We start from the raw sequence: 18816 nt of genomic DNA on the forward strand, positions 1-18816 counted from the left end.
CATGAATCACAGCACGCCAGGCCTCCCTGTCCATCACCAACTCCCGGAGTTCACTCAGACTCATGTCCATCGAGTCAGTGATGCCATCCAGCCATCTCATCTTCTGTCGTCCCCTTCTCCTCCTGCCTCCAATCCCCCCCAGCATCAAGAGTCTTTTCCAATGAGTCAACTCTTCGCATGAGGTGGCCAAAGGCTGGACTTTCAGCTTTAGCATCATTCCTTCCAAAGAAATCCCAGGGCTGATCTCCTTCAGAATGGACTGGTTAGATCTCCTTGCAGTCCAAGGGACTCTCAAGAGTCTTCTCCAACACCACAGTTCAAAAGCATCAATTCTTCGGCGCTCAGCCTTCTTCACAGTCCAACTCTCACATCCATACATGACCACAGGAAAAACCATTATTCATTGGGAAATGCAAGTTAGAAACACAGTGAGATACCTACAGCCACTACAATGGCTAAACCTTAAAGAAAATGGCCAGGATGCAGAGTAGGTGGAAAAAAAGAATATTCATATAGCATTATGTGTAATGGCCATTACCTTGAATAATTTAAAATGTCCAGCAACAGTAGAAGATCAGTAGTTTAGCTTCTTTCATTGAAATACCATAAAAAATGAAAAATAGTGAAATACTGCTACATACAAGACTGAATCTTATAAGCATAAACTTTAAACATTAAAGCGTAAACTTATAAACTTTAAAGTGTACATAATTAGAAATTCCATTTACACAAAATTCAAAGCCATAAAAATGATTCTGTATCAATAAACATGAAAATAGTGGTTATACTGTGATGATGTAGTGATTGAGGGGGGCAAGAAGGGAGGCTTCTAGGTCCTAGTAATGTCCTGTGAGTGCATCTAGGTGTTTTTACTTGGCATAAACTCTTTAATTTCAACACTTATGATTTAAGCACTTTTCTGTGTGCATGTTATATACTTTGATAAAAATGAAATGTTTTCTTACAAAGTAAAATGGAAATATGCAGAGAGAAACTGCACACCCTGTGGGGAAAAAATAAAACATACATCTTTAGGACAGAAGCAAAGCTCAAATACAGTCCCACTCATTAAGTTCAAGACAAGGAAATACAAACATGATGATAACTAAAGTGAAACTGATTTATTTCCATTTCAATATACATCATCATAGCTCTTTATATCTTTAAGGAAAAATACTTTCTGATGTCTGCAGTAAAAATGAACCAATTGTAAATTCAGGAACTGTTCTTGAGTTTAGACTTTTTCAAAAGTAATTGTTAATTTTCTTTAGTAAAGATTCCTGTCTTGATTACAACTGATTAGCAAAATTTCTCTCAAATGACATTTCCTTATATGGAATTAAAAACATTAAAATAAGTTAAATTTATGTCTATACTGAATATACTTTTATATGCATTTATTTTATATATTTAAATATGTATTTTATATAGTAGAATATATATTTAAATACAGAGTCACACATATATATTCAGTCTTAAATGAATGGAAAATAGTGTTATGGATAATCCAAAAATGATTTTCATTTCTATTTAAATTTAGAATGCCTTTCATGATTTTTAAGGCATATTTATCTTCTTGATTAGAGTTTGTTTTGCACCATATTAAAATTAGACACATACCTGATCTTGAAGAATCATATCTACAATATATGTATAACAGAAGCTATCTGGGGATTAAGTATTTTATACCAATATTCATTCAAAAATATCAACAACACACTGATATAGAATTAGCTGTAAATTAAAATCAATCACTAAAATAAGGACATAGCTGAGAGTTAAATAAATTTAAGAAATTAACCTAAAGTGAAAATTAGTATATCTCAAAAGTTAAAGCTTCTTAATTCTCTTCCACTTTGTATCTGTGTGTGTATGTATGTTTTCAGAAAGATCAAGTACTATAATAAAGAGATCACAGACTTCAGACTCTGGCCAACAAGTATTCAAATACTGACTCTGTTACTTTTAAGTTGTATTAGGAAATTACCTGGCCTCTTGTAGTTCTTGTATAGGATTCTTGGACTATGATTTTGTGAATTCAACCACAATGGCATGTAAGTTAATAGTTTGCTTTTAGTAAAGCAAAGTCAATAAGTAGACAGAGGTCAGTTCATGAGTTAGAGGTTTGTGTTGAAGAAGATGAGTTCAATTTGGAAACAGTCAGTGTAAGGGAATGATCCAATTGTACCATGATCAACTGCAAGTTTAATTTAAAGAGATCTGAGCTGGAGATGTAAATTAGAGTCATTGTATATTTTGGTGAAGGAAACTGTGGGCATGAACCAAGACCCCTGGGATGAGGGTAGAGTACTACAAGCAAGGAAACCTAAACTCTAGAAACAAAGAATATTTAAGGGAGGCCAAGAAGATATTGGGCTTCCCAGGTGGCACTAGTGGTAAAGAACCTGCCTGCTAATTCAGGAGACACAAGAGACTTGGGTTTGATTCATGGGTCAGGAAGATCCCCTGGAGGAGGAAACAGCAACTCACTCCAGTGTTCTTGCTTGGAGAATCCCAAAGACAGAGGAGCTTGGCGAGTTATGGTCAACAGGGTCACAGACAGTTGGATACGACTGAGGTGAGAAACCCTTAGAAGAAATCCTGAGAAGAAGAATCCCTTAGAAGAAATGGAACAGTCCTAATAATCAACAAAAGAGTCCAAAATACAGTACTTGGGTGCAATCTCAAAAAAACCCAGAATGATTGCTGTTGATTTCCAAAGCACCATTCAGTATCACAGTAATCCAAGTCCATGCACCAGCCACTAATGCCAAAGAAGCTGAACCTGAACAGTTTTACAAAAACCTACAAGACTTTCTAGAACTAACACCAAAAAATGGTGTTCTTTTCATCATAGGGGACTGGAATGCAGAAACAGGAAGTCAAGAGATACCTGAGTAACAGGCAAGTTTGCCCCTGGAGTACAAAATGAAACAGGGCAAAGGCTAACAGAATTTTGCCATGAGAACGCACTGGTCATAGCAAACACCTTCTTCCAACACAAGGATGACTCTACACGTAGACCTCACCAGATGATCAATACCAAAATCAGATTGATTATATTCTTTGCAACCAAAGATTGGAGAAGTTCTATCCAGTGAGCAAAAACTAGACTGGGAGCTGAGTGGCTCAGATCATGAACTCTTTATTGTCAAATTCAGGCTTAATATGAAGGAAGTAGGGAAAAAACTAGACCATTCAGGTATGACCTAAATCAAATCCCTTAAGATTATACACTGGAAGTGACAAATAGATTCAAGGGATTATATCTGATAGAGTACCTGAAGAACTATGGAAGAACGTTCGTGACATTGTACAGGAGGCAGTGATCAAGACCATCTCCAAGAAAAAGAAATGCAAAAAGGCAAAATGGTTGTCTGTAGAGGCCTTACAAATAGCTGCGAAGAGAAGTAAAAGGCAAAGAAGAAAATGAAATATATGCCCATCTAAAGGCAGAGTTCCAAAGAATAGTAAGGAGAGATAAGAAAGCCTTCCTAAGTGATCAGTGCAAAGAGATAGAGGAAAACAATTGAATGGGAAAGACTAGACATTTCTTCAAGAAAACTAGAGACACCAAGGGAACATTTTATGCAAAGATGGGCACAATAAAGGACAGAAACAGTATGGACCTAATGGAAGCAAGAAGATATTAAGAAGAGGTGTCAAGAATACACAGAAGAACTATACAAGAAAGATCTTCATGACCCAGATAACAACGATGGTGTGATCATGCACCTAGAGCCAGACATCCTGTAATGTGATGTCAATTATGCCTTAGGAAGCATCACTACCAAGAAAGCTAGTGGAGGTGATGGAACTCCAGTCGAGCTATTTCAAATCCTAAGAGATGATGCTGTGAAAGTGCTATACTCAATATGCCAGCAAATTTGGAAACCTCAGCAGTGGCCACTGGACTGGAAAATGTCAGTTTTCTTTCCAATCCCAAAGAAAGGCAATGCCAAAGAATATTCAAGCTACCACACAATTGTACTCATCTCACATGCTAGCAAAGTAATGCTCAAAATTCTCCAAGCCGGGCTTCAACAGTATGTGAACAGAGAATTTCCAGATGTTCAAGCTGGATTTAGAAAAGGCAGCAGAACCAGAGATCAAATTGTCCACATTTATTGGATCATCGAAAAAGCAAGAGAGTTCCAGAAAAACATCTTCTGCTTTATTGACAATACCAAAGCCTTTGACTGTGTGGATCACAAAAAACTGTGGAAAATTCTTCAAGAGATGGGACTACCATCTCTTGAGAAATCTTACCTGCCTTCTGAGAAATCTGTATGCAGGTCAAGAAGCAACAGTTAGAACTAGACATGAAACAATGGATGGTTCCAGATTGGGAAAGGAGTATGCCAAGGCTGTATACTTTCACCCTGCTTATTTAACTTATATGCAGAGTACATGATTTTGAAATGCCTGGCTGGAAGAAGGACAAGCTGGAATCAAGATTGCTGGGAGAAATATCAGTAGCCTCAGATATGCAGATGACAGCACCCTGATATCAGAAAGAGAAGAAGAACTAAAGAGCCTCTTGATGAAAGTTAAAGAGGACAGTGAAAAAGCTGGCTTAAAACTCAACATTCAGAAAAGTAACAACATGGCATCTGGTCCCATCATTTCATGGCAAATAGATGAGGAAACAGTGGATACAGTGACAGAGTTTATTTTCTAGGGCTCAAAAATCACTGAAGATGATAAATACAGCCATGAAATTAAAAGATGCTTGCTCCTTGGAAGAAAAGCTATGATCAACCTAGATAGCATATTAAAAAACAGAGACATTACTTTGTCAAATAACATCCATCTAGTCAAAGCTATGGTTTTTCCAGTAGTCATGTATGGACCTGAGATTTGGACTATAAAGAGTTTAGTCGAAGAATTGATGCTTTTGAACTGTGGTGTTGGAGAAGACTCTTGAGAGTCCCTTGGACTGCAAGGGGATCCAACCAGTCCATCTTAAAGGAAATTAGTGCTGAATATTCATTGGACTGAGGACTGAGGCTGAGGTTGAAACTCCAATACTTTGGCCACGTGATGCGAAGAACTGACTCACTAGAAAAGACCCTGATGCTGGGAAAAATTGACGATGGGAGGGGAAGGGGACAACAGAGGATGAGATGGTTGGATGGCATCACTGACTTGATGGACATATTTGAACAAGCTCTGGGAGTTGGTGATGGACAGGGAAGCCTGGCTGCATTCCACGGGGTCACAAAGAATCGGACATGACTGAGTGACTGAACTGAATAGAACTTAAGTGACTTAGCATGCATGCAAGAGGATATTTGTTTTGTTGTCTTGTGATCTAGTGGAATAGATAGACTATCCATACCATTGATCCCACATAAATAGAAACAAAAGTGAGCAAGTAGAGAAACATTGCTTAATGAAATTAAGAAGTCACAGAAGTCTCTGGGTACCTAAAGGCAAGAATATAACTATACCTTGAAAGCAACTGGTACCAGGAATAAGAAGCTATCAAGACCCCTGAGAGTCTGCCCTCTCACTCCTGCCTCTGCTTATACTTGCATGTATCACTTACTTTTTTATACACAGAGTATTTGTCCAGCCCCGGTGGATCCAGGGTGATTCGAAGGTGGGGACGGAGTCGGCGTCCTTGGGAAAATACGTATTTAATTACAGATATATAGAGGGATTAGAAATGGATAGTGTAGTAGGAAGATTAGTGGAGAAAAAGAGGCTGAATAACTTGGGTTACGTGGAATAGTATCCATGCTGCAGATGGGAATTCAGCCAGAGAAATGAGGAGCAAGAAAGAAATGACATGGGGGTATCAGTCTTTCCGGAAACTGATCCGATTTCTTTATTTTGGGTTTGCTTATATACCTTTTGTTACACATAGGGATGAATACAGAGTCACGCGGGGGTCAACAGTCCTGACCTTTATCAAAATCAGGTGCTTCACATAAATGTATAAAAAAAGGTCTTAGGAATATTACATCATCTTCTGGCATGAGACCTGCTGACATTTTATGATCCTTTCTTTCTGATAACCAAAAACTTATTTTTTCCAAGGGTGTTTTTTCTTAAACCAGGCACCACCCTCCAAATAAAGTTACATTCCTATAGGATGAGGGTGCAGTGAGTTACAATCAAGAAAGGAATTTATTTAACCCAATGTTAACAGGATTAATCTTAAAGGTTAATACTTATTTCTCCTATATGCTTAAAGGTTAATACTTATTTCTCCTATAAGTTATATTCATTATAAGGGCAGGGAATATGGAGATTTAGCAGCAAACATCAGCCCAACAAATGAAAATCCTTTCACCAATGTTCCCCTTAAGATCTATTTAGTCTGAAGATGATTTATAACAAAGTACAGTGATCTATTATAAAAGAGAAAATTCATTAACTCAAAAAGTCTAGTATTGCTAACCTTAAAAACTACTATATTTCCTTTTCTATATTCCAAATACATTGATGAATATATTCCCAGGTGCCTAAGGATATGGAGGCCTGGTGGCAATCATTGACTCAACAAGAAGGAGCCCTATGCTAATTAAGACTCTCAAAATACTCCAAAACTCTCTGTGCTGTTTATGGTTAAGATGTAGTAAACAATCATGTGGCAGGAGTATGGATAAACCTGTCACACAAGCTAGTCTGTAAGCAGAGAGGTTTGACCTGAGACATCCTTGTCCCACCCAGGGGAGGGAATTAGCAGCAATTATTGACACAACAAATGAAAAACCCTTCACCAATATAATTCCTAACCAACCCACTATACTAATAATTTCCAACTCCCCAAAAGAATTTGCCTTTAGTAAGTCTAAAACATCTCGTGCCTCTCAGGTTGGGAGGCTGTAAACAATCACATGTGGCCGGACGAACCTATACAGGTGGGCTAAATAACCTTCAAAGGAGTCCATAAGCTGAAACACTCTTGTCACGCCCAGGAATTTTTATTGCCTTGGAGCTGCACGTTAACTCCTTCTCCGAGAGAAATGGTGATGGGTGAGAGCCCCCCGTAAAGTCAGAGGTGTAGGTGAGAGCATAAAACAGACTCTGGTTTTGGGGTAGATGCTTGGGAACAGGGGGTTTCCTGAGGCTTGATCACTCGTTTGCCTATGCCAAGCCTCCTTCCTCATGACCTTTGCCATGGGCGGAGTTCCTCAAGATGGCCCCAGGCACTCTGAACTCATGCAAAAAAAACAAACAAAAGTTTACACAATAGATTCTGAGTTTTATCTCATTCATCCAAGAAACTAGTTAGCAACATGAAAGTGGAATTGAAGTCCTTATTCTGAATTTTGGAAATGGAATTCTTTCAGGCACTCATCCTGTACATCTTCACTGACTGCCCAGGACTGAAACCAGTCAGACCACACCCATGTGCCAGAGCCATCCAGTCACTCCTCCTGAGAGCACCAAGCTCTCCCCTGACCTGGGCTGCCCCATGCAGGCAGGCTGACTAGCCATGTGCCAAGAATCCAGACTCTGCTGATTACTTTCAGCCTGAAACACCACACTGGAGGGTATGAAATTAGGTATACCATAGGGCTTCCTAGGGGGCAGAATGTTAAAGAACCCACCTGCCATTTGATCCCTGAGTTGGGAAGATCCCTTGGAATGGGAAATGGCAACTCACTACAGTATTCTTGCCTGGAAAATCCCATGGATGGACGAGCCTGGTTTGCTGCAGTTCATGGGATTGCAAGGTCAGCCATGACTGAGCACAGCACACACAGCAAGAAGGCTGCCAAAGTTCTTAGTTGGTGCACCCCAGCAATATAAGGGTGCTTTATTTCCAAGAAGCAAAATTTAACTAAATCTCAGTCCTTCCTCCCTCCTACAAATTATACAGTCATGGTTTTTCCAGCATCCTGTCCTCAGAAACCCTGTGGACTAAGATGTGCAGCTGCTGAACAACTCATGGCTCTTCTTATATCAGAAGCAATGTGGGATGTCTCATTTCCCATTTGGCCTGCCTCTTCTTTCTCTCCTCACCTTAGTGTTCCTGGGTTTGCATCTCCCAAATAAAGCATTAGCACTCAGTTGTGTCCGATTCTTTGGAATCCCATGGATTGTAGCCCACCAGTCTTCTCTATCCAGGGAATTTTTCCAGGCAAAAATACTGGAGTGGGTTGCCATTTCCTGCTCCAGGGGATCTTCTTGACCAGGGATCTAAACACAGTTGCCAAGAGAAGGCACCGGTCATAGCAAACACCCTCTTCCAACAACACAACACTGAAATCAGATTGATTATATTCTTTGCAGCCAAAGATAGAGAAGCTCTACACAGTCAGCAAAAACAAGACCGGGAGCTGACTGTGGCTCAGATCATGAACTCTTATTGCCAAATTCAGACTTAAATTGAAGAGAGTAGGGAAAACCACTAGACAATTCAGGTATGACCTAAATCAAATTCCTTATGATTATACAGTGGAAGTGAGAAATAGATTTAAGTTTGACTAGATCTGATAGATAGAGTGCCTGATGAACCATGGATGGAGGTTCCTGACATTGTACAGGAGACAGAGATCAAGACTATCCCCATGGAAAAGAAATGCAAAAAAGCAAAATGGATGTCTGAGGAGGCCTTACAAATAGCTGTGGAAAGGATGAAAAGAAAAGGAGAAAAGGAAAGATATAAGCATCTGAATGCAGAGTTCCAAAGAATAACAAGGAGAGATAAGAAAGCCTTCCTCAGGGATCACTGCAAAGAAATAGAGGAAAACAACAGAATGGGAAAGACTAGAGAACTCTTCAAGAAAATTAGAGATATCAAGGGAATATTTCATGCAAAGATGGGCTCGATAAAGGACAGAAGTGATATGGACTTAACAGAAGCAGAAGATATAAGAAGAGGTGGCAAGAATACACAGAAGATCTGTACAAAAATGATCTTCATGACCCAGATAATCACAATGGTGTGATCACTCACCTAAAGTCAGACATCCTGGAATGTGAAGTCAAGTGGGCGTTAGAAAGCATCACTACGAACAAAGCTAGTGGAGGTGATGGAATTCCAGTTGAGCTACTTCTAATCCTGAAAGATGATGCTGTGAAAGTGCTGCACTCAATATGCCAGCAAATTTGGAAACCTCAGCAGTGGCCACAGGACTAGAAAAGGTCAATTTTCATTCCAATCTCAAAGAAACGCAATGCCAAAGAATGCTCAAACTACTGCACAATTGCACTCATCTCACATGCTAGTAAAGTAATGCTCAAAATTCTCCAAGCCAGGCTTCAGCAATATGTGAACCGTGAACTTCCAGATGTTCAAGATGGTTTTAGAAAAGGCAGAGGAACCAGAGATCAAATTGCCAACATCTTCTGGATTATGGAAAAAGCAAGAGAGTTCCAGAAAAACATCCATTTCTGCTTTATTGAGTACACCAAAGCCTTTGACTGTGTGGATCACAATAAACTGTGGAAAATTCTAAAAGACATGGGAATACCAGACCAGTTCTCCTGCCTCTTGAGAAACCTATATGCAGGTCAGGAAGTAACAGTTAGAACTGGACATGGAACAACAGACTGGTTCCAAATAGGAAAAGGAGGACGTCAAGGCTGTATATTGCCACCCTGCTTATTTAACTTCTATGCAGAGTACATCATGAGAAACACTGAGCTAGAAGAAGCACAGCTGGAATCAAGATTGCCAGGAGAAATATCAATACCCTCAGATATGCAGATGACACCACCCTTATGGCAGAAAGTGAGGAGGAACTAAAAAACTGCTTGATGAAAGTGAAAGAGGAGAGTGAAAAAGTTGGCTTAGAGCTCAACATTCAGAAAATCAAGATCATGTCATCTGATCCCATCACTTTATGGGAAATAGATGGGGAAATGGTAGAAACTGTGTCAGACTTTATTTTTGAGGGGCTCCAAAATCACTGCAGATGGTGATTGCAGCCATGAAATTAAAAGATGTTTACTTCTTGGAAGGAAAGTTATGACCAACCTAGACAGCATATTCAAAAGCAGAGACGTTACTTTGCCAACAAAGGTCCGTCTAGTCAAGGCTATGGTTTATCCTGTGGTCATGTATGGATGTGAGAGTTGGACTGTGAAGAAAACTGAGCACCAAATAATTGATGCTTTTGAACTGTGGTGTTGGACAAAACTCTTGAGAGTCCCTTGGACTGCAAGGAGATCCAACCAGTCCATTTTGAAGGAGATCAGCCCTGGGATTTCTTTGGAAGGAATGATGCTAAAGCTGAAACTCCAGTACTTTGGCCACCTCATGCGAAGAGTTGACTCATTGGAAAAGACTCTGATGCTGGGAGGGATTGGGGGCAGAAGGAGAAGGGGATGACAGAGGATGAGATGGCTGGATGGCATCACTGACTCGATGGACATGAGTCTGAGTGAACTCTGGGAGTTGGTGATGGACAGGGAGGCCTGGTGTGCTGCAATTCATGGGGCCACAGAAAGTCGGACACGACTGAGCAACTGAACTGAACTGAAAAATAATGATAACCACAGCAAAATAGAAAACAATATAGAAAAATAAATTCTTCAAAATTAGATCTTTCAACCACTGAGAAAAAAAATCACTAAATTTTCTTTATATCCCACTTCACCATCAGAAGGTACTATTTATCTTTCTCCCTTTTCCTTTAATGCATTTATCACACTGTATTAAGCATACATTATGTACCATACCTTAGAAGGGCTGTAAATACCAACCAAATTATATATCACTGATCTTGGCAATAATTATTTCACAATCTGCTAAGGAAATCACTTTGTTTAAAGAATTTGTTATGTCCTCAATTCATTATGCTTAAAATGCTAAATTTTGCTCTACGTTTTAACACTCATAGCAATTATTAAAATGAGCCACATTAGAAAGTTAGAATTCCAGGGAAGGAGTTAATGGAAAAACTTCATCATTGTGTGCAAATTTTCTATACAACTCGGACAATATCTTGAATCTCACTATCCCTGTTGAAATGCCAAATTAGAAAAGCATTAAGTTTTCCACTGACTAGAGGAAAGACAGTCTAGAGTCTCAGGTAAATAATATCAGATTGCAGATTCAGAAGAATCGAGGAGCTGAAGAGTATAGACTGATTTTTTTTTAGTTCCATCCCCAGGCCCGGATGTTCTGTTTCTGTTTTAGATGCGTAAAGAGAGTTTAGAAAAGAAAACTAATTTTGAATAGTTGAAGCAGCTACTTTAGTCTCTAAATTGAAGCAGAGTGGTGTGGTTGAAGTAATATGGGCTTTGCAGTCCGTCAAATTGGATTTGAAATCTATTTTTATCACTCCTTGCTGTGTAAATGTAGGCAGTTTAGTTAACTTCTTGGTATCTGTATTTTCATTCTGAAAAGGATGATAATATTTATGATAATACTTGAGAGAAATCAAGTACATCACTTAATATATGACACATATAGGGCACCTGACGTATGGCAAACAAGAACCTATTGGCATCAGAATCATCTGAAGTCTTGTAAACCACCAACAGGTGTCATAAGGGGGCTTCCTAGGTAACACTAGTGGTAAAGAACCAGCTTGCCAATGCAGGAGACATAGTGAGTTGTAGGTTTGATCCCTGGGCTGGGAATATTCCCCGGAGAGGGGAATGGCAACCCACTCCAGTATTCTGGCCTGGAGAATTCAGTGGACAGAGGAGCCTGGCAGGCTACAGTCTATGGGGTCACAAAGAGTCAGACATCACTGAACGATTAACACACACACAGGTGTCATAAGAGATCCTAATCCCAGAACTTTCTCAGTAAGTTTTAAAAAACTACTGAGACCTTTAAAACATGCACCACATGAAAGATTTATAATTTTTATGAATAGTCCAAGATAACAGAATTATACTGATCCTGTTTATTAATCAAACTCAGGATGTTAGTGTTTTAGTCCAAACACAACCCCTTACCTAATGACTATTTTCCCTAATTACAGGTGAGGTTCTCTAAGCAGAATTATCTGGTTCTAAAACCAGACTCACTAAGAACACACATGCCCAGAATTCTGATTCAGTGGGTCTGGAATGATTACACACAAGTTCCCAAATGATGTTGATGCACCTGATCCGGGGACCACACTTTGAGAATTATTGTATGAGGAAATTTCCTCTTAGATAGCTTTAAATTCAAGGCTATAAAGTAATATAAAATAAATGAGAACATGTTTTCTGTACATAAAATTTTAAATCATGTAAGGACATAAAGGTGTTATTTAGAGTAACCAACTTTTTCCTTTCTCTGTCCCCTCACTGAAAACCACCATTCAACTGAGACCTCTTCAGAAGTGGGATCCTTCCATATGTAGGATTGCACCAAGGCTCCAAGCTGCATAGTTAATTAATTCTTCCATTAACTAAATTTTATCTGTCAACATACCCTCTATTGCAGGTTGAAATGTGTCCCCCAGAAATGATAGTTCAAGTCCTAACCCACATACTTGTGAATGGCACTGGGTTGTAAATAGAGTCTTTGCAGATGTCACTAATTAGGATGATGTTATACTGGAGTACTGCTGCTGCTAAGTCACTTTAGTTGTGTCCAACTCTGTGTGACCCCATAGATGGCAGCCCACCAGGCTCCCCCATCCCTGGGATTCTCCAGGCAAGAACACTGGAGTGGGTTGCCATTTCCTTCTCCAGTGCATGAAAGTGAAAAGTGAAAGGGAAGTCGCTCAGTCGTGTCTGACTCTTAGCGACCCCGTGGAGTGCAGCCTACCAGGCTCCTCTGTCCATGGGATTTTCCAGGCAAGAGTACTGGAGTGGGGTGCCATCGCCTTCTCCGATACTGAAGTATAGTGGATCCTAATTCAGATAAGACTGGTGTTCTTATGAGAGGAGGAGCAGACAGACACGGAGGAAGAATCCCATGTGAAAGTGAAGGAAGAGGTTGGAATACTGCAAGCCAAGGAATGCCAAGAATGCCAGCTACCACCCTAAGTTAAGAGAGAGAGACATACAACAGGTTTATCCTCAGAGCCCTCAAGAGATGCCCAAACTCTTGACACCTTGATCTCCAACTTCTAGCCTCCATAATTGAGATAATGCATTTCCCTTCTTTTAAGCCACCCACTTGGTGGTACTTTGTCATGGCAGATCTAAGAAACCAATAGGCCATCCTTACCCCAAGACCTACAAAGCTCTCAGCCTACCTCTCAAATTTGCTGCAAATTGCAATATTGTTCGTGTCTTTCCCCCCGACTCATTTCATTTTCTCAGGCTTAGTTGGGGGCTGCATTAAAGGGAGAAAGAAAGAAGAGGATGGAGCAGGTGGGACCATCTTACTACAATCACTGGAACTCAGGAAAGCTGTACCACTGTGGAAATGAACTTCTGACCATTTCCCTCTGCCTCCACCTCAAGTTTCTCAAGGTCTGAGCTTTTTAATTTCCTTCACCTTCAACATCCTGGCTCAAGTATTTATTTCTGGCTCTGATCCTTGGCTTTTCTCCTGGCTGTTCTTGCCCCCTTGCTCTTGGCTTTGATACCCCTGCCGTGTCCTGCAGCTGGACCTCGTAAAACTTTCCACTTGCCCTTCATTTTGAATTTATCGCAGTGACTTAACTATTTGGTGAGGAGACTGTTAAATTGTTGTGAGTGGACTCAAGCATAGAGATCCACTCAACCTTGTTTTTCTAGAAATAAATGACTCTTTAACAATCTCCTTTCACTAAAAAAAAAATGTATCTGCACCTTGAAGACACCAGATCTTTTATATCTTTCTTAATTACTTTTTAAGCTTCTCCAAGCCCTCTGACTTTTGGGACCCTAATGGATTCATACTGCTTTAGTTCTATTGCCATTTTCAGACTGATTTCCACTGCCTCCACTCAGTAATCTCTACTTTTGCTTTGTCTTCCTTGCCCTATCTGTCTTCAGTACTCCATTCCACATTTATCACTGTCTTTAAATCTGTTTCACCCTGTTCTTCCTTTCATTCTTTCCTGACATAGAGATTCTCAATGCTAGCCGTACATTAGAATCACCTAAGGAGCTTTAGAAGAGTGCGATTCTAGCTTAATTGGAGAGGACCCAAGTATTATTATTTCTTAAAATCATTTCCTAGGTAATTCAACTCTTCATCCACTGTTGATAACTACTGGCTCAGCAGTTTCAACATCTGTGATCAAGACCTTTCTCACTTCCTAGCCTAACAGGTCCTCAATTCTAATTCTTCACATTGAGCTTAATTGGAGAGGACCCAAGTATTATTTCTTAAAATCATTTCCTAGGTAATTCAACTCTTCATCCACTGTTGATAACCACTGGCTCAGCAGTTTCAACATCTGTGATCAAGACCTTCCTTACTTCCTAGCCTAACAGGTCCTCAATTCTAATTCTTCACATTGTCATTTCCTTTCACTTTCACTCAGACATACCTTACAACACATCACAACTTGAAATAACTCTACAATTTACCAGCATAATCTCAGACTCTGACGCTGAACTAATTTCAACCTTTTCTCACCTTCTCCACTTCTAGTAAATAAGCTCTAAATTCTTATTATGACTCTGTATTGCTTCTTGACTTTTTCCAATTCATCATATCTGATGACTTTACTTACAGGTCTACACAGCCAGAAATGTGGTCAATGATTTCAGTAATGCTGCCATCTATTAGGAAGGAATGCTTTTATCACTTGTCCACAAAGGAAAAGGAACTTCTGTTTCTTAGAAGGCAAGTCTTAGAAGAATACTTGAAGCCTCTTCTCCAGAGTCCTCATAGACATGCCCCCAAGGAAGATATGGTTGATGAGCATCTGACTGGTGAGGATGGAGAAGGAATCTGTGCCTGTGTGGCTCAGTTTCTCTACTCCTCTATTGAGCTGAGGGTGCACAGTTGTTTCTTCTCTGGGAGGCAGAGTATAAAGACAGTTTTTCTTAGCTCCACCAATAACTGTGTGGATAAGTTCAAATTCAGTACTGCTTGGTTTAGACACTAAGTCATCTCCAACTCTTGCAACCACATGGACTGTAGCCTGCCAAGCTCCTCAGTCCATGGAATTTTCAAGGCAAGAATACTGGAGTGGGTTGCCATTTCCTTCTCCAGAGGATCTTCCTGACCCAGGAATCTAACCCAGGTCTCCTGCATTGCAGGAGGATTCTTATTGGTTTCCATTGTGCCTTCTTTATTTCAGCTAGAACAGTAACAAATAGGGATGCTCAATCCCTATCTATCAACAGACTCAACTAATTAACCTCCCTTCATTCCTTTTGTTGAGCATCTGAATTGGGAACCATAAAATAGGATTTCTGTTGCCAGCCACTCTTGTTGTGCACATTGTTACACAAAAGTACAAAGTCCTACTTATTGCACCCACAGGAATTCTTTACTTCTAAACACAACTTAACCCTTATTTTTTGCATCATTTTGTTATTCCTCATCTATGCTTACTACTTAGCTCCTTTCCCTTAGGAATCCCTATTCTACTAAAGCTCTAAATCCACCCCCTCCCAAGCTTTCAGTAGATGAACTAAGCTCCTGCAGTTTTGAGGAGACCATACAACATTGACAGTCTTCACATTTCTTATCAGTACTTTAAAATTTATCTCCATCTATCTTCTCTTCCTTTGTGCTTTCTCTCTTAGGATTAACAATTCTTTTTTCCTTGGTAACTTTTCACAACATTCTGTCTCTCCCCTCTCTAAGACCTTATTCCATGAAGTCCTCTCAGCTGTTTGCATGTTAACTTCTCACTTTCTGCGAAATAATTGCTCTCTGCTCACCAACATGTACACAGGAAGCAAAGCCATAAAGTGAAAGCAAAATCCTCAATCCTATTAGTCTTTGAAATGACATTTTCCCCTTTCTTCAGCACATAATTCTTGAAAGAATATCTAGATTTGCCAACTTCACCTTTCTGTCTCATACCTCACATTTTATGCTCCCCTTAAATCAAAGAAAATGCTTCATTTATAATTCATCAAAAAATTATAAACATCAACAACATTTTGTTTAGTTACCACATTGCCTCTCTCTTCTTTTCATATTTTCCAATCAATCTATACACTAGATTTTAGCTCCTGATGATGGGTAAAAATATAAAGCTATTGCCACTCCCTCAAATTCATATTCATATTCATAACTGTTCACTGGGACCTAAACTCAACAGGCCTTTGTCCCAATATTTCAGCTTATTCTTTATACTCTATTTCAGTAAATGGTAGCTTTACTTCCTAATGACTCAGGCTCTAAGAGTCAATGTCACTTCACACCTTCATATATTAATTTTTCCATCATTCATTGTGTATCTGTTCCTTGCCAGGGAGTGCATTTATGCCCTAGTTTACACAGGAAAATGAAACAATACTTTTCTTCAGTGATCTTATACTGTAATTGGGGAAGCAGACTGACAAGTAGACACAGTATGTGATAAGCGCTATTCTAAAGGTTAATAAAAAGCCATCAGGACATCAGCAGAGAATGATTCATGTTGTGTGGGGGGAGTTGAAAAAAAATGTTTCACATGGAATAGATATTTCAGTTGAGTCTTTAATGAGTATTCATTCATTTGTTAAGTCCTGTAGATGTGCCCTTTCTATTGTCTTTTGCATATCTTCCCACCATCTGTATCCCACTTCCACCATTTAGGGATTTCCTGACCCAGAAATTGAACCCGCATCTCTAGTGTCCCCTGCATTGGCAGATGGGCTCTCTACCACTGAGCCATCTGGTAAGCACTCTGACTCTAGACTCGACTCTAAAACGGGACTTGATTACACCTGCAAAGAGAATAATTCTAGTCATGTTATTCGCATGATCATAGACTTCATAGGAAATTCCTACCATATTGAATGTAATTTCTTCACCATGATATTTAAATATTTCCTCAAAGACCTATCCATCTAATTATCTGCTAACCTGATGCAAAGAACTGACTCATTAGAAAAGACCCTGATACTGGGAAAGATTGAAGGCAGGAGGAGAGGGGACAACAGAGGATGAGATGGTTGGATGGAATCACCAACTCCATGGACGTGGATATGAGCAAGCTCTGGGAGTTGGTGATGGACAGGGAAGACTGGCATGCTGCAGCCCCTGGGGTCACAAAGAGTTGGACACGATTGTGACTGAACTGATGAAGCAAACATATTCAGTATCACAGACAAGCAGCGCTTTGCCTGATCTTTATGTAATGACAGAGACTTTCTCTCCTCTATGCCTCTGTATTACTTTTACCTTGAACATTATCTTTCCCTTGATGCCTTTTGAAATACTGTTCATCCTTAAAAATTTAAAATACTCCTTTCAAGATTAATACTGGAAATCATTCCAAACATGTAATGTGATTGTCTCTTTTTGCTCTCGTGACACATTCTACAAATTTTTTTCTTATGATGTGACTTGAAAATGTATATACAGCCATGCCCCCAGCAATTACCATAGGATATAAACTTTTGAGAATAACAATACATTACTGTGTTGCATTTTCTTTCATTTCAACACAAAGCATTTGTTAATTGGGGCAGTTGTTTCCACTTGATTTAAGAAGTCACAGTGTTTTTCTTTGATTATCCTTCATAGTTCAAGATAGCTGTTTGTTAAGTCATGATTTGTTGTGTGCAAAGTTCAGAAAATAAGATCTTGGCATCCGGTCCCATCACTTCATGGCAAATAAATGTGGAAACAGTGGCTGACTTTATTTTTCTGTGCTCCAAAATCACTGCAGATGGTGATTGCAGCCATGAAATTAAAAGACGCTTACTCCTTGGAAGGAAAGTTATGACCAACCTAGACAGCATATTCAAAACCAGAGACATTACTTTGCCAACAAAGGTCTGTCTAGTCAAGGCTATGGTTTTTCCAGTGGTCATGTATGGATGTGAGAGTTGCACTATAAAGAAAGCTGAGCACTGGAGAATTGATGCTTTTGTACTGTAGTGTTGGAGAAGACTCTTGAGAGTCCCTTGGACTGCAAGGAGATCCAACCAGTCCATCCTAAAGGAGATCAGCTCTGGGTGTTCATTGGAAGGACTGATGTTGAAGCTGAAACTCCAATACTCTGGCCACCTGATGCAAAGAGCTGACTCATTTGAAAAGACCCTGATGCTGGGAAAGCTTGAGGGCAGAAGGAGAAGGGGACAACAGAGGATGAGATAGTTGGATGGTATCACTGACTCAATGGACATGGGTTTGGGTGGACTCTGGGAGTTGGTGATGGACAGGGAGGCCTGGCATGCTGCGATTCATGGAGTTGCAAAGACATGACTGAGCGACTGAACTGAACTGAACTGAAAGGAAGAAGTAAAGGCCTTAAAACTATCCTCAGTTTTTGATGTGTTCCCCTACTCTACCACTTCTCAAAGGCAAAAACAAACTAACAAACAAAAAAAACATGCAACTAGACCAATCACGTGTCAAACTCAATGCTTAGAAAGTGTCTTCAACAACTTTCGGAATGGGAGAAAATAATAGCAAATGAAGCAACTGGCAAACAACTAATCTCAAAAATATACAAGCAACTCATGCAGCTCAATTCCAGGAAAATAAAAGACCCAATCAAAAAATGGGTCAAAGAACTAAATAGACATTTCTGCAAAGAAGACATATGGATGGCTAACAAACACATGAAACAATGCTCAACATCACTCATTATCAGAGAAATGCAAATCAAGACCACAATGAGGTACCACTTCACACTAGTCAGAATGGCTGTAATCCAAAAGTCTACAAGCAATAAATGCTGAAGAGGGTGTGGAGAAAAGGGAACCCTCTTACACTGTTGGTGGGAATGCAAATCAGTACACCCACTATGGAGAACAGTGTGGAGATTCCTTAAAACACCGGAAATAGAACTGCCTTATGACCCAGCAATCCCACTGCTGGGCATACACACTGAGGAAACCAGAATTGAA

The 18816-nt window shown here is 39.7% G+C and overlaps 1 protein-coding gene across 2 annotated transcripts in view; it reads left to right on the top strand.

The window, feature by feature from the left end:
• SPAG16 (sperm associated antigen 16) overlaps positions 1–18816 on the top strand; it is a 1117670-nt gene that overhangs the window by 748689 nt on the left and 350165 nt on the right. The window lies entirely within an intron of this gene.

This window comes from Ovis canadensis, chromosome 2 (genome assembly GCF_042477335.2).
Source record: "Ovis canadensis isolate MfBH-ARS-UI-01 breed Bighorn chromosome 2, ARS-UI_OviCan_v2, whole genome shotgun sequence".
Taxonomy (NCBI): domain Eukaryota; kingdom Metazoa; phylum Chordata; class Mammalia; order Artiodactyla; family Bovidae; genus Ovis; species Ovis canadensis.